Source organism: Acomys russatus, chromosome 20 (assembly GCF_903995435.1).
Source record: "Acomys russatus chromosome 20, mAcoRus1.1, whole genome shotgun sequence".
NCBI classification, from domain to species: Eukaryota; Metazoa; Chordata; class Mammalia; order Rodentia; family Muridae; genus Acomys; species Acomys russatus.
Window position 1 is genome coordinate 36,497,288 of NC_067156.1, and position 18,434 is coordinate 36,515,721.

Here is an 18,434-nt window from a genome sequence, read left to right on the forward strand (position 1 = left end):
GAAAAATTTACTGTTAACCCAAAGCCATTCTAATTTTTCCTTACTATATTTTAGCATCATATGTAGAACTTCTCAGATCATGGGCTAAAAGTAGCTATCTACAACAAGGAAAATGTGTTGCTTCTTAGCTAAGGGCCACAAAATTTGCTCCAAGTTTTAACATTTTTTTCATTTAGCTTACATAAGTCATATACATATACATAGCTTACATAAGGTAGTCCTGGTTACAAAGGCAATAGTTTACCTGCATCATTTGTCTAAGTACACTAGAATGTGACAAAGATGATACTAAGACTTTCAAGACATAATCCCAAAATGCATTGCAGCCTAATTCTAGGTCTATGAGGATCTTTTCTCTGAATGCTCAAGGTATCTGACCTCTCAGACAGCAATTTGAGCTAAGGGAACCCAATAGAGCCTTATGGAGAGGTTATAGAGAAGTGGGAAATGCTCACGTGTGTATTGGCTGTCTATGTGAGTAAAGAAAAGATCTGATTGAGTGAAGAATCTCCTGAGTCTTCAGATACACCCAACTCTAGCTTTCAGGCAAGACCCTAGAAAGGCCTGCCTAGTGTTTCGTAGTCAAACCTCACAACCACAAGGGTTAATTCGGTGTTGTTCCAACACTAAGTTTGTAGATGAACTATTTTTAAGCAGTCAATAATGAAAATAGTCCCTGAAATTAAAATCTAGAGTTAGAGATCAGTGGATTAATTTGAAAGGCTGAAGTATCCTCAAAATAATCCTTGTACCCAAAGGTGTTTTAATTCTTGCTTTAATTTTTACACCCAGATTTTTACATTCAACATTTCTGTAATATCTGTATTTGGAGTCATAGGTAGAACTCTGCCATGCATTCTTGAGACTCCCCCTACTGTACATGAACCATTTTGTATATTTACAGAACTATATTCATTTAGGACAACAGACTTTTGTTAACTATTAGTGACCCAGGATAGATCATATTCTCTATTCTCTTTCCAAGTCTGATCTTTAATTTTTTCTTTTTTATTCTACTCTCATGCAATATGTCCTGAGCACAGTCTCCTCTCCCTCTCCTCCTCCATGCATCCCTTTCCTTTCTCTCTCACGTGTATCCACAGCTCCTCCAGATGAGAAAGTCGGGAATAGCCTTACACACTTCAGCACAAGAGACAACATTCTAAACAGAACACTTATAACGCAGGCACTAAGATTAATTAATAAATAGGAACTCACAAAACTGAATAGCTTCTTTAATGTAAATGACACTATCAGTGGGCTGATCTTTAATTCTAAAGGTCCACATAATTACCATATAATTGTGTTATCAGTGTTTAACAGGCTCAAAATAGCTCATCCTATAAACTAAATTTATATAAACAACCTGGTAATCCAAAGATTAAGTTGTAGTTTATATTTAAATTTTTCATTAAAATATGATAGTTCCATCACATAACTAATTAATTCTCTATAAGAAAATATATTTATGGAACTAAATTTCAATTCCATTTTCTTTGCTTACATGGAATCAAAACATTAAGAATTCCTAGTATTATAATTACCTGTGATATCAGGTCATAAAAATGAATGCTTAGGATTTATGGTAGGCAGTACTATCAAGAGTACATGCAAAAAGAAGCAGTTAATAAGTGGTATTTTCTTAGGGATACAACTGAAATGGAAAGTCAACACAGCTATCTTTACTGTCACTTTTCCTGGATTATCTGTTAACCATTTCCTCTTGGTAGAGTGAGTGAGTGTGTGAGTGAGTGAATGAGTGTGTGAGTGAGTGTGTGAGTGAGTGTGTGAGTGAGTGAGTGAATGAGTGTGTGAGTGAGTGAGTGAATGAGTGTGTGAGTGAGTGTGTGAGTGAGTGAATGAGTGTGTGAGTGAGTGTGTGAGTGAGTGAGTGAGTGAGTGAGTGAGTGAGTGTGTGAGTGAGTGAATGAGTGTGTGAGTGAGTGTGTGTGTGAGTGAGTGAATGAGTGTGTGAGTGAGTGTGTGAGTGTGTGAGTGAATGAGTGAATGAGTGTGTGAGTGAGTGTGTGAGTGAGTGTGTGAGTGAGTGTGTGAGTGAGTGAGTGAGTGAGTGTGTGAATGAGTGAGTGAGTGAATGAGTGTGTGAGTGAGTGAGTGAATGAGTGTGTGAGTGAGTGTGTGAGTGAGTGAATGAGTGTGTGAGTGAGTGTGTGAGTGAGTGAGTGAGTGAGTGAGTGAGTGAGTGAGTGTGTGAGTGAGTGAATGAGTGTGTGAGTGAGTGTGTGTGTGAGTGAGTGAATGAGTGAGTGAGTGAGTGTGTGAGTGAGTGAATGAGTGTGTGAGTGAGTGTGTGAGTGTGTGAGTGAATGAGTGAATGAGTGTGTGAGTGAGTGTGTGAGTGAGTGTGTGAGTGAGTGTGTGAGTGAGTGAGTGAATGAGTGTGTGAATGAGTGAGTGAGTGAGTGTGTGAGTGAGTGAGTGAGTGAATGAGTGTGTGAGTGAGTGTGTGAGTGAGTGAATGAGTGTGTGAGTGAGTGTGTGAGTGAGTGAGTGAATGAGTGTGTGAGTGAATGAGCGAGTGAATGAGTGTGTGAATGAGCGAGTGAGTGAGTGAGTGAGTGAGTGTGTGAGTGTGTGAGTGAGTAAGTGAGTGATTTACTTTATTGCTCCCTTGCTAAGGTATAAACATTGCAGCAAATGACAAACCTTATCACAGAATCTTGTTTCAGGCCTGGAAAATATAAAGTCTCTGATACAATGCCAAGTAAATTGCTGTCTTCATATATCATATTCTTACACTTGATGCTATCCTCAGAGCTTAAGAACTGTTTTCAGAGCGATCTATTACTACAAACACTCACTGATAGCAACAGATAACCCGGTTTTCGTTTCTTATTTTGGTCCCATAATCCCTAAAGGTTAAACAAAACAAAAATAAAGAAAATGCAGTGAAATCAGTAAATTATTAATAAATGCCATGCTTGCAGGCAGTATTATGAAATTTAAATAGATGGACAAACTCAAATAAACAAAGAAGTCCCAGTAAAAGTATTTATTTTATGTCTCCCTAGTGTGAAACGATCCACTAAAATCAGTAGTGAACCATCAGTGTTGAAACATTTTTATTTCATTCTTTAAGGGTATGCTCTATCTTAAGTATGGAACTAGATCATTAAAAGGGGTAAAGACATTGCATGATATTGCCAGGCAGTATTCAATAATTTTCAATTCAATTACTGCAATAAATATGAGCTCACTGCAAATATGATTTACATTTCTTTCTGACTTTTTCATAATCACCCAAGCACATTCTTCCATGAACAAAATAATCATGGGTGGCCATTTACCTCAATTTATGGTTGGAATAGTCCACATGAGTGGCCACAACTATGACTTTTACAAAACTGACTGGTGTCAAACTTGGGAGAAACTTGTGACATGGATCGCCGACGGTTAGACACAGCTTCAGGGAAAACCTTGTGAAAAGATGTTAAAAAGTGTATGATACAGAAAAAGAGAAATGGAGAGAGAGAATGAGACAGAGAGAGACAAAGAAAGAAAGACACAGTGAAAGTGTTGAGGAACAGAGAGAGAGAGAGAGAGAGAGAGAGAGAGAGAGAGAGAGAGAGAGAGAGAGAGAGAGAGAATCTTAGCTCCTGAGCATTAAGGCTACCTGCGCCACAAAGCACAGGAAGGAGTGAGAGGGCAACACCTGGGAGCTGGTTCTCTTCCTCTCCCCTTGGTTCAGGGGGCAGGCTTTCAAAGCAACTGGTTTTACTTGCTGATCCTTCTTCCTTGGTCTCAAGGGAAGTTTTAAGAAGCTATGAGTCCTAGGGCCAAAGCCTGGGAGCTCTCAGGATAACTCCCCTACAGACTCAGGCTTTGGGTCATGCTATTCTGCTCCCACACCCCAGTTTTTTTCTCTTATCAATGAGTATATCCTCAAATTCTGGAAGAAAATTGTGAAATTAATTTATGAGCACCAGATTCATAAAGGTTTTGTCGTCCAAAGGCAACTTTCCACCTTGCTATGTTTTCACAGGATGCTGCCTGGTGGTGTAGGAATAAGGGATCTGATCTATATGTTTATGTCAAGATCTACAGAGTTATTGAGACTTAAGGAAACCTACAGTCACTTATTCTAAGAAAAGATGCTATGAAGAAAGAAATAGATTACAAATATGTCTCTCTATACACATCTATATGAAAGATACAGTAAAGGCTGAGAACAGAGCCATTCAAGATATTCTAAAGAGTGTTAGCACACTGCAACTGAACACCTCAACACAATTTCAGGGGCACAACTTACTTCACGGTATTCTAAACTTTGGCTGATTGCAATGTATTACCAAGAAATCTCAATGTTCCCCAAAATCCTCCTGGTTAGAAATATATATATATATATATATATATATATATATATATATATATATATATATATATATATATGTATATATTTAACCATGGTTTCAACAAAGATTTGTTGAGTTCCAACTGTGTATCAGAAATAAACTTTAAAAGTGAAATTGGAGATGCAACCGTGTTGTCCTGTAAGCAGATTCCCTACAGAGACTTGAGAGTAAACCATCTGAACACAACGTCAGGAAAGCTCAAGTGGTAGAAATAATACAGTTTAGGTGGCTGGAAATCGACTGAAGCAAGAAAGTTAGGTATTCACAGTCTGTAGTCTATTATGGTATAAAATATGATATTATGATTGACAGGTACATTTTGAAATGTGCACTGTAGTGAAGCTATTTATCATATTCATGTCACATAGTTACTTTTTCACATTAAAATAGGTTTTAAAGTAATTTGGATAAATTCTCACTATTTCTCCCAGACGAAAAGGCTTATTTGGCCTTTCCCATTTTTGATCTTAGACTCATGACATTCTCCCCCAGCACAGAATGCTTTTAGATTTGCTTCTTGGCACTCTTAATCACAGTATTTTACATCATTTCTCTAAAATATCAGATTCACCTCTGCAGCAAATTTCTGCTTATATTTTATTTTCATTCCAGGTCATTCTACATAGCACTGTAAGTAAGAATTCTTAACTTAAAACACATTTTATTATTTAATTTTCCCAATTTAAGACTTTTTAAGTAATTAGACACTGTGTTGTGTTCTTTTAACCTCAGTCCCTCAGAAGCTAAGACAGGAGACTTGCAAGTATGAGGCCAGCCTATCTCAAAAGCAAGCAAGGAAAAAAGAGCAAAGAACAGCTGAAAACCTTTGTAGCACCAACTAGCCAAGGTTGAGCACACAAACTAGAAGTTTTATGCAGTGTACCCTTACTTTAACTATATATATTTAATATCCTTCCATCTTCTTATCTTTCTATTTGCCTACCATAAAAGCATGAATGTCAGTGTTTTGATTCCCTGTTAGGTACTAATAAGTTAAATATAATATCAAGAATCAACCTTGCAGGTGTTCTTGGGTTGCTAAATGTAAACTACTTTTTTTTATCATCATTTCTTGTAACACCCTTTGTCAACCCTTACTGATAGAATCCAGACACAAGCAAGCATGGGCTCTGCCAATTTACTTTCCTCATCTCTCACATACTCTTTTATAATTGTGCAGCTTTCCAACCTCTGGTTTTAGCACTTGAGTTATCTGTATTCATTCCCTCCTGCTAAGGAATAGCTTTAAAGGATGCATTGTGTGTGAGCCATAAAAATAGAACACGAATACGGCCTTCTCAGAGTGCTTTAGTTCAATCCTGCGAAGTAGGCATTGGAGGAGGGGGCAACTTTACAGAATGGCTAACTGGGACCCAGAAGTCCCAGGCTGAAGACTAAAGCCAGAATGCCAGCACATAAGCCCTCCCAGACAGGTTTCCAGCCCACTGAGTGCATCCTTAAACACACCATTCCCGTGCAGCACTCAGGGATTTCTGTTTATCCACACTTCACAGGTAACTGGTTGCACTGCAATGAACAGTAGGGTACGTTCAGAGATAGTTGTATCCCACCCCACCCCCCGTTAGAACTTTCATCAAAGGCAAGTAGGTTTCCTCTCCACATCTGCTTAGCTGCTCTCAAATGCATGCAGGTCTTTACTGTTACAGGGCAGCCAGATACGGTTATTTGTAGTTCTGGGTGTTTCCTCCTACTCTGATTACTCCAGTCAAATTATTTTGTGTACTCAGATCACTCCATCCTGACAGTTCATGGCTCTTCTTCTTGCTAGCATCTCCTCCATTAACAAACTATGAAAATACTCAACATAATGAGCTTTTTGTGAGTATATGGCAACTGACAGAATTATGATCCTAGGTTTTCAAAAGAGATTTTAACTCCATCCTATGATAAATACAAGTGAACTTCCTGCCTCTGCCCTAAATACAAAGCAATGCTGTGAAAAAGAACCAGAACAGAGAGACAAGGTTAGACACATCTCATAAAAAAATAAATAAAACAAGAAAACCCTAAATTCTCTGTGTGTATATAAGTTTCTAGACACATTTGGAACCTCAAAATTTTAGTCTGACTTTATTATTCTGTATTCCGATACTTGATGGAATTTTTAATATTGTTCTTCAATTTACTTTGTTGAAACATCAATAAAAATTTGCATATCTGTAAAACAAATACTCTGAGGAGAAAGACATTGTATAGAGCAATGATATGATTTTACACACCAGCACACACTGCTTTATGGAAATTCATCAAACTCTACTTTTACCTTTCTAATAGGTTTTTTCTCAAAAGCAATTAATTTAATCTCACAACTCATTTATTTTTTCTAATAATGCTTATAATTCCTATCCTTAGTGGAATCTGTCTATGTTGGTATTGTTATTTATGGAGTTTTCCTGGTTATAGGTATGTTCTTTGTCTGCACTGTTTTCTCTTTAGCTACAAAGCACCGCTGGCTGTTTGCACATAAGCTATGACCAATGTGATTGAGAAATTCAATGTGAATATTGCTTAACTTTAATCACGTTACCTTGTATTTTTATTGCTGTAAAATACCTGAAGTGGAGTCCTTGAAAACATAGTTTTTATGAAGCCAGATATGGTCGCCCATATTTTTAGTCCAGCACTAGTAGGCAGGCGCAAGTGCTTCCCTGTGAATTTGGGGCCAGCCTGGTCTCCATAGCAACATCTAAGCCAGCCATGGCCAGGTTTTACAGAATGTATTTCATTATACAAAATGCTGTATATGGCAAACTCACAGCCAAATTTAATAGTTTTCTTAATAGCTGAATAATATCTGTATGTATCTGTAATACATTTTCAGTCTTCATTCATTCACTGAAGGGTAGTTTGGTTGTCTACATTTCCTAGTTATTACCCTAAATGGAGAAAAACTAGAAGCGATTGTGTTAAAATCAGGAACCAGACAAAGCTGTACACTATCCACACTTCTTTTCAATATAGCCTTTAAAGCACTATCCAATAAGGCAGTGCAATAAAAATAAAATGGAAAGGAAATCAAATTATTTACATTTGCAAACGATATAACATTATACATAAGAGATGGCAAACATTGTACCAGAAAAGATCTAGAAATGATGACCAATCTTCACAAAGTGGTAGGACACAACATCAAATACATAAATCTATGGCCTTTCTATCACCAGTTACAAGTACAGACAGACAGATAGGCAGGCAGAGAGAAGGGGGAGGAGGAGGAAGGAAGGAGAAAGACAATTCTGGCAAGGATATGGGGAGGACAAATTCTCAATCACTGCTGTTGGGTTTGCAAACTGAACATCAGCATGAAGAATTCTCAAAAAGCTAAAAATACACCTACCATATGATCCTGTTATACCACTCTCTTTACGCCACAGAGAGTCGCTTAGCAGTGTTCATTGCCACTATATTCATAATAGATAAGAAATGGAAACAGCACCTACAAGAAGAACATTATGATAGGCAGATTTGGGCCCAGGGATCCCGCTCAAACTAAGGCACCAGCCAAGGACAATACAGGCGGTAAACTTTAAACCCCTACCCAGATCTAGCCAATGGTCAGAACATTCTCCACACTTGAGTGGAGAGTGGGATATGACTTTCTCACGTACTCTGGTGCCTCACATTTGACCATGTCCCCTGGAGGGGGAGACCTGGTGGCACTCAGAGGAAGGACAGCAGGTTACCAAGAAGAGACTTGATACCCTATGAGCATATACAGGGGGAGGTAATCCCCCTCAGGAACAGTCATAGGGGAGGGGAATAAGGGGAAAAGGGGAGGGAGGAAAGAATGGAAGGACAAGGGATGGGATAACCATTGAGATGTAACAAGAATAAATTAATAATAAAAAATTAAAAAAATAAGAAATGGAAACAGCTTAAATGTCCTTCCACTGACAAACGTATGAGGAAAATGTGGTACTGATGCTCAATAGAATGCTCCTCAACTGTAAATAAAGATGAAATCCTGAGTTCTCAGGCAAATGGATGAAGTTAGAAACTACTACAGTGAACAAGGTAACCCAGACCCAGAGAGACAAGTCCCATTTCTCTCTTATCCGTGGTTTCTTGCTACAAATGGTCAGATGTTAATTAGTATCTAACCTGGAGTAACCTCAGAAAAAAGGAAAGTAAAAAGGACTATCGTGATGAGATAGGAGCTCTCGAGAGGGAGTAAGAGAATACACGTTATATGAAAGGGAAAAATGAGAAAAAATGATGGAGAGGCTTTAGTTACGGAGAGGGGAAGGTAATACAGGTAAAAAATGTGGGAAAAAGAACAAATTACATCAATGTTGTTTGATAAAGTTCTAAGGAGTCATACTCTTTTATTTTTAGCTAAAATTATATATAATGTATAAAGCATGTGCACACATATTTTTAGTAAGATTATGCCACTTCGGAAGGCAATGACCTTGAGAATTCATAAACTAAGAAAATCCTCAGTACAGTTATGGGAAACTCAGTTTAATGTTGTTTGTCATGGAAGTCTGAGGCACTTCCATATATTTATATGGACATTTGCTGTTACCCTTGTTTGCCTACTAGAAGTTTAAGGTAATCCTTAGTGCTGAAACCAAAACACAATTTTGTTTTTAAATTTTTTATTATTAATTTATTCTTGTTACATCTCAATGGTTATCCCATCCCTTGTGTCCTCCCATTCTTCCCTCCCTCCCCTTTTCCCCTTATTCCCCTCAGCTATTAAAAACAAGGAATTCCCGAAATTTGTGGATAAATGGATTGAGCCAGAAATGATCATAATGAGTGAGTTAACCCAGAAGCAGAAAGACTTAAATGGTATATACTCACTTATATCTGCATACTAGCCCAAGGGGCATGTCGCACGAAAGCCTTCACCTACCAGGAAACTAGGACAGAGGGGAGGCCATCCAAAACACAATTTAAACACAGGACTCAGAGGATTCAGTCGGTATCTGAATCCATAACCCCCTCCCCATGGACTAGAGTTCATCGAACCAAAAAGGGCTTTACAAGCAGCCAATGAAAACGAAGAATCAACCAGTCCATAGTCCTTCTCAGCTGCAGTGTTTATGACTCACAATGACCAACAGAGCAAGATATCCATGAAGATACAATGACATAGGTACTCAGCTCCAGATGATACATCCCACACCTAATGCTCAGAAAACATTGCAGTAGAGGGAACATGAAACTCTGAGAGCTAGAGAACCAGGAAGTCAGCTGCAAGGTTGTATCTTCTGGATACAACAGATAAACAAACCCATGAAGTCTCAACAATATGTCTGTTGAAAGAAGTCATAAATAGTCAATCCCAGTTGCAGTGACAAGTCGATGTGGATGAGGAATCTTCATGTCTATTAGATGAAGAACTACCGACTACAAAAGACTGTTGAGAGAGGAGGAAGTAGTTTTCTCTAGCATGAAGCTCCTAAACCCAACACCAACACCACAGAATAACTTCGTAGGGGTGAATACATGTTAACACATGAAACTATCCAGACATAAGCAACATGCGAATCATGAAAGACCTACCATGTTGTCTCTAAATCTCTCACACCTAGCCAGATGTCATCTTTAGATATTAGTTTTCAAACAGAGAAATAAACCAGAATTCTTACAAATGAGAAGTTACATTTATCATAAATTTATCTTGAGCACCCAATTTATTTCATTTCTATCTCTAGCAGTTAAAAAATGAACTGAGGTGACTATACATAAAAAGTAATTTTTATTAGGCTATAGGAAATATAAAATTGACAAGACTAATGTGTCTCTAATTTTCTCATAAACTCTTCTGTTGTATTATTATTTATCTTCTACAAATGCTTTCCATCCACCCACAGGACATTTCACTGTAAGCACATTTCAATTTTCAGAACTTGGTTGTCCTTTCTTCTCCAAGCACTGTATCTATTTCCCAAAGGCCTCACTGCATATTATTCTGTTGCTCATGATCTTACTACACTGGCTTAAATGATCTTTCTAATGTAAATGGTGTCAGTGGATGACCTCAGATAATTCCTCAGGAGATAGATAAATTTGGGCTTAATGACCTCAAGGGAGATGTTATGTCCTAGGGAACAGCTATGTGGTATTAGACAACTCAATGGTATTAGGGAGGACCAATTTGGTGAAACGTACTTGGGTTACATAAATTTGTAATGTGTTGAAATGAGGAAGGTCTTGCTTTAGTTTGAGGACTTAATATTTATCTGTGAGAGACACAGAGATAAAGAGAAAGAACACCGCTAATATTTCATGAAGAGACAGCTGACATGTAAGAAGGAAATAAGGTAAAAGGTTGGTCCTTTTTTTCAAATTTTTTTTTTGTGATATGTGGATGAAGCCGAATCTTCTCAAGTGCCAGGCAAGCATTCTAACTCTGAGCTGTATTTCCAGTCCTGTTTTCATGATTTTTTTTTCTTTGACTCTGCTGAGGTTCTTTCATCAAGTTGAAGCAGATTGGTTTAGCAACCTAGGATGCAACTTGCATGGGCTGTGCAACTGCTCTTAACAATGCATATGGCAAAGTGTTCATAATTTGCACCCCCTCACCTTCATCAGCATGGACGATACCTGATTCAATACAGAGAAGTGAGTCACTCCTCCCAGCAACCCACTGGTAATAATCTGTTTCTAATCAAACATTTTCAAGAACACATCCTGTACCCTTGAGACATGGGCTGATTTTTTTGGCCTGCGCTGATCTCAATTGTATGCCCTGTAAGGCAACTCATGTCCCCAACATGAACTTTTATGGATAATCCCATAATCACCATCATAATAAGAATAAAACACAACTCGAGATATATACAATTAAAATCAGATGAATTGTGGCAAAAAGACATGTGTGGTAGGTAAAGACTTCTATGGTAGAATTTTCTCAAAGAAAAGAGCCATTGTGTTATGCCGCTTAGCAACAAAAATCCTAACTATTCTTGAACTGCATATAAGGAGGCCACAAACCACAATAAGGACCTTTGGGTGGCTCTCACTCATGTGGCCTGCTGCAAGTCTTAACAGAACATTTTTGATCTGTTGATCACTTGCTTTGAATCATGTTCTTGTTTTCTCTTAACTTGTTTAATTTTTTTTTTTTTAGATTTAGTTTTAAAAGTGTATTCATTTACTCATTTTACGTCCCAATTGTGGCCCCTTCTTCCTCTCCTCCCAGTCCTACCCTTCCTCCTCTTCTCCTATACAACCCTCCCTACCATTTAGAAAAGGGGACCTCCCCACCACCCCATCCCAGCATATAAAATCCCATCAGGACTGAGTGCATCCTCTTCCACAGTGGCTGGCCTTTTGGCTAAGATCAAGTGTAGTAACTTCTTTAATATTTTTATTTCATTCTTCAATAGAAACCAAGAACCGGGAAACACTCATTTCAGTCTCCTTCCACCAGTAACAAAATGATTACGTCTAATATTGTTGTTACATAAAACTATTTATATGTCAACTAGAGAACATGGAGTAGAGGTTAGGAACACACGTGATCAGCTAACCAGTAACCAGGGAAGCATTTTGAGAAAAATGCGTATTACAGTCCCATCGCTTCAATTCGCTTGCTACAAAGTTTACTCTTGCTTTCTATTCATCTATGCATTTCTCATGTTTTTAAAAATGTATTTATTTATAAATTCATTAATATTACATTCAATTGTTATCCCACGCCTTTCTCATATATTTATATCATTTTAATATTTGTATGCAATATTTACAAATGCATATTAATATTAATTTAAGAATATATATTGGGGCTCTCCTATATTTTATCACTGTGTTAAGTATTTAAAGTGAAAAAATAATAATACCTAGTGTTTTGACATCCAGTGTTTTTGTTTGCTTTTTATTGGTGTGACAAAACACTAACTAAAACTAATTTTGGGGGAAGAAAAGGGTTTATCTTAGCTCACAGATTATAATACATGAATGTATTAGTCAGGGCTCTCATATTTTAGAGTAATAGAACCTATGCAATGAATATATACATGATTATGAGTGTGTGTGCGTGTGTGTGTGTGTGTTTGGAATGACTCACAGGCTTCAGTCCAGCTAATCAACAATGGATGGCTGTGCATGGGAAGTTCAATACCACAAGCCTGGATGTCTCAACTAGTCCAGTATATCTAGAACCCCAGAGAAGTAGGCTCCAATGCCAGTGAAGAAATAGATGTGCTGGTAAGGCGAGGGTAAGCGGGCAGAAAGTGAAAGCGTTCTTCTCTTTTTCTTTGTATAGGTTTCCAGCCGAAGGTATGACTTAAAGGTGTGTCTTCCCACCTCAATACGTATATCAGTGATATGTGTCTTCCTGTTTTACCCTGCTATTAAGGCCAAAGTCTGGCATTACTGGACATCCCCTGAGCTTGGTGATAAATGATGGACTTCCTTCCTCAGCGGGGTTCCCTCCTCTCCCTCTGATCTGGGGAGACCCCAGATCCTCTAAAGGAGTGTCACATAGCACTCAGGGAGATTACAAGCCCAACCATTCTCCCAATAAGAAACTCATTCAGTATGCATCTGAGAACTCCTGGGAATACCCTACATGCTAATTAGATGTTTTAGTGTCTTAGTTTTCAACCAAGGACCTTTTCCCGTATCTCTAACTGTACCTAGAGTTCTTCCCTGACCTCACCCCCTGTTTCCCATAGGATAATAAAGAACTGCCTCCCCCTTCTCATGATAGAACAGTGCTGGCACATATTAATGAAGTATCCTTGGCACCCCTAGGCCCAACGAAACAAACACATTCACTCCTCTCCTTCCAAACCCCTCCCACTGTACAAGGTTTATAATGTTCCTGATTCACAAAATAAACCCTCTCTCTCACTCAATTCCTCCACCAGGACCATTTGAAACTCATCATTTAATTTGAAAGGAATATTTCCCCTCCTCTCTGGAGAATTTTCCACTGGACTGGTCAGGTAGACACAGAGGAATTGCCTTGGCCTCCAATGAAGCTTGCCTGACCATTACAAGCTCAGTGCCTGTCTGTGGAGGCCAGCTGCTGACCTCTATTTTAGCTGTAAACCAATCAGGCACAGGCATTAGCCCTCATCCTCTGCCATGAGCACAGTAGCTTAACCAAAGGGCTGTAACACTGCAGTATCACCACTGGTTTTGGACCACCTGAGTCTCTGTTGCTGTGTGGTACGAAATCTCATTAGAAAGAGCTAACTGTAACACAGTGGAAAACTCTTTTCCACATCCCAGGTGAGATGGTGAGATGTAGAGTCTTGTGCATGGAACTCGCTCTTAGTGCTCTAATGTTCCTGAGGGAAACAAAACGTGGTATTGCAGGGTCTTCTGTCCCCTCCTGGAAGTCAACCTTCCTACATCCCATAAGAGAAGTGCATGCTTCTGGTGCGGTGCTCAGTAGCAGCAGCAAAAAACACAGAACAGCGTCTTCCTACCTCAAGTGTGTGGTCCAGAAGTGGATTCACTCACGTCAAACCAAGCAAAATTTTTCTCATAGGTGTGTTCTCCATTTTTGGACTGTAGATTGTTCCATATGTAGTCAAGCTGACAACCAAGAACAGCCATCAAAATGACTGAGGGAAACCATGGCCTGAAATTGAGAAAACAACATTAAGCAGAAACTGCAGAAAACCAGTTTACTAGCTTGCTCAGCTAACTTTCATATATAACCCATGTCCCCATGCACAAGGATAGCACTGCCTACAGAGGGTGGAGTCTTCCCACATCAGCGTTTTATCAAGAAAACCCTCACATATGCCAACAGACTAATCTGATGGAGGAGATTCCTCAACTGAAGTTCCTTCTTCCCATATTGAAATAGAAAACTGACATAAATCAAATTTGTAGCCATGAAGGGTATCACTGGGACAAAGACTCAAAGGGAAAACTAAAACATGGGATTTGACCTGGTCAGGAGATATAGCATAAGATAGATTTATCTAAGGTAAAGAAAATAGAGCAAAAGAGAAAAGGGTATTTGACAATGTTATGTGGTAGGCAAGGTCATGATCATTACAGTGGAAACAAAGCACGTAGTGTCTCTCAGGTCCAGAGACTAAAGGGATTTGAAGAGCATTTTAAAGAGACTTCTGTCCTCATCAGCAAGAGTTCTGGAAAGCACCTAAAACTGTGTATATTGACACATGCCTGTGATCCCAGAACATAATAGGATGAGACAAAACAAAACAAAACAAAAAAACTACAATATCGAGGTCAGTTTCAGTGACATGTCTAGAACCATGACAGCCAGAACTGTCATATAGTGTCCATATCTCAAAAAAGAACCAGAAAGAAAAAGAGGGCAGAAAAAAGGGTAGACTACTTAGAGACTCTTATTTAATCCCTAACATAGTCACTAGGCATTCATGGATTAGAGGTGGATATTGGAGCTTGTATTTAGAAACAACCAGGCATGGTGGATATTTCACGATAAAAATGGGAATATATGCTTGTTTACCTTGAGCTAGACTTCTGGAATGGGATTAAGAAAATAAAACAGATTTGCATCCATGCAGAGACCAGTGCAATCCATAATGAAAGGTACCAGCAAGCAGAACCTCCAATGAAGCTGAGAAACTGAAAACAACACATGCTTTGTATTTCATTCACATGTAGGGACATAATAATGAACTAACTGCTGAAGATTCACAGTGAAGTATCTAGAAGGAGACTGAGCATCATATCTGCAAACTCAGAAGAAGTTAAGCTAGTCCCATGAAGTTGTTAATCACTAGCCCTGGGAGCCTTATTCTATGATGTTTTACGAAGTGTATGTGTATTTACAAGATTAAGTGTTATTCAGCCATAAAAAGAATGTGATTATATTGTTTGCAAGGTGATAGGTAGAACTTGGGGTCATCATGTTAAATGAAAGAAGCCACAATCATAAGAAAATATCTTATGTTTTCTCCTATATGACAATCTAGATTTAAAAAACAAAACTTGAAAATAGAAGGGGGATATGTAAGGAAAGGAAGGAGAGCATCAGAAAAGATGAGAAACAAGAAAGGAAAACAGAAAGGTCTGAACATGATTATGTATTTTAGACATGTGAGACAATACAATGAAACAATTTTAAAGAAATTATATACAGCAATTAAATTTCGGTTAAGTATCTTCAGATGTATAGTGAAATTGAGTAACTTTAAATCTTATGGACTGTATATTAAGCTGTGGAGTTAAGAAACACCCACCCCCATTAAAACTGACTCTAACTGCACTTTTAAATGCTACTCTCCAGTGCCTGAGTACCTGGTTGAGTTTTACCCTCCTGAGGCCTGCTATAGCTAGTGATGTATGTGAGAAAAGTTTTGCAATACTTTGGGCAGGCCTTGACACATTGAACCCCCCTATGTAATATCGATAATTTTCCCAATCATATGAGACAGATTTTCTATTGTTGTTTGTTCGCAAATTTTCAAAGGAAGAAAATTTCCCCTTTTATATTTGACTCTGAACTTCTTTTCAAATTACTTCAGTAATAACATTCTCCAGCTGTGTCATAAAGTGGAATCTTATATATGAGTCTTCCAGCAGTGATGGAAATGAGACATGTTCTCACCTATCTTTTGTTCTATGGTTTATCTCTTTGGGACACACACAATAGATGCTCTTTTGGTATAAAGACTGCAAGTATCAATCTTCATTTGGTATTTTTCTATTGAACATCTTGTATCAGTACCATAGTGTGACTTTCACTTTAAAAGATAGTTAATAGCCCTGAAAAGTATATACTACACTGTGAATCCTATGTCAAATGTAACTTGGGTTCTCATTAAAGTAATCATAAGAAGTGTGTTCTCCTCTTTATAGCCCTCCCCTCACTGGCCCTATTAGCATTATTCTATGGTGCTTTGTAAATGCAATGAAATGAATGATCTCTGAATTATTTATAAGTTTTATGGAATCTCAAAAATCTTTATAGAAATGTAGAGGAATTTTAATTCAGAAACATGGCTGCTATGATCACATCCAAATACTTCCTATGTGTGTGTGATCTGGCTGGAATGCAGACAAGCCACACATTTATTCCCCCTGGGGGGAACTTTAGACTTACATTAGCACACATCTTTAATCCCCCAAAATAATTCCTAATTGAGGGACAGGCAAAGTTTTTAATCAGAGAAAGATTCGACAGAATAGGATACATCTAGCTCTCACAACAACAGTGTAGCAAAAAGAGGCTAATTAAGAGAGGGCAGGGAGAGTCAGGTCAGTGAGCCAGTTGGAAATCCTGTGGCAAGTGCATTGCAGTGGAGTTGAGTCCCTGCAGGTCATGACAATTCAGTAGAGGTGGTTGAAGCCAGAGAATGAGAAGGAGCCAGAATATTAGAACAAATTTCCACAAATACTTTGAGGCCAAGCATAGCAATTGAGTCAGAAACTGAGAGAAGCCAGATTAAATCAGTCGGCTTGAAAGGGCAGCTATGTTGAGCCAGCCAACCAGAGTTCAGAAAAGGGTAGAAATGGTAACCTAATTCAGCATTAAGCTTCTGAAGTGACAATTACATCTGGCAAATCAAAGTTACTTTTACCCAGAATCAATTCTTTTTTTTAAACTATGTTCAGCTATCTTCTTAAGAGACCTTACAAGATTCATATTAACAGACACTGAAAATATCTGAGGACCTTGGAAAAATGATTGTCTATATAGATTTTTATAAGTAACATACACATTTCATTCCTGCTGGTAAGTATGCCAAACAGTGTATTTAGAACCCCACAGAGAGTCCAATTTTTACAGATAAATGTCTAGAGAAATATGCTTTCCAATCTTGCAAACAAATGACCTCATTAACAATCCACTTTGGAAAACAAACACACACTACTTACAACACTTTTCCTAAGTTTCTAGATCTATTCTTTAAATATGCTTCAAATGTGTTCTTTCTATTAGACAATGAATTGCCTAGAAAGGGATTCATAAACAGTTGAGGTACAGGAACAGAATAGGTTGTGCACATGTGCTTGAAAGCAACAAGGCAGGGTGTTAATGTGATGTGCTGCTTTGCTGAAGGAAATGTACAGTAAAGCTGTTGATGCTTAACTCATTATCAGTGATAAAAAAAGATGCCCACCATTTTTATGTTATATTACTAATGTCAAAACTAGTTTTATAAAAATAGTTATGATAGAACCCCTGGTTTCAATACAGTTACAGGAAAAATAAGAGACACACCACCCTAACCCTCTGACTGACAAAGGCAATCTGTTTCACACCGAGGAGACATGGACATGGTCCTGGATGCTGGGACCAGCCTGTTTTCCATTTCTCATTGTCCCTGAAGTACCGGATATTACACTTAGCCCAATTACCATGATCCTGTAGTGTACTAATTAATCTACATTAGGTGAACTTGCCTAATCTATGACCCTTTTTACTCTCATGGAGATATATGGAGACTGAAAACCCATTGACTCTTTGCTCCTGAATCTCATATTCCTTATCAGGATAACTATTTGAGGAAAAGCATCCCTACAGAAATGTCAACCCAAGTCATACAACCTATGTTAGCGGTAGCAGGCAGATGGTTACAGTTAGTATAAACCCCAGACTTTTACATTTTGTAACCAAATTATAGTCTTTTTATTACATCATAAGTATACTATGATGTCAGTATGTATATATGTCTGTGTGTATTTTAATATGCATGTATGCATGTGTATAAGCATACTTACATTCATTAAAAATCCACAGATTTATTAAAGTGATATTTAGTTAAATAATAGTAGATCTGTTCATAATCTTGACAAATATTTGTAGCAGATGGAGTTGTATAACTAAGGTTGTAAACCATTATTAATCACTTCATACTATGCTTATTATTATTATATTCTGAACTTTACAAGAAGTATCCCTAAACAAAATATGCTCCTTAATGTTTAAAACCACATAAACTGTGATAGATATTGTCTGGAAATAAATATGTATATGCGTGTTTTAGAAATAATATTAGCTGATTCTTCAGATGATTGATGGTATTATAGTACTTAAACCTCAGTACCCTATAATCTGTTTCTTTTTCTGCATTTGTTAAAATGATTAATAATTCATGGATGCCTAAACTCTAAAAAGCAGGA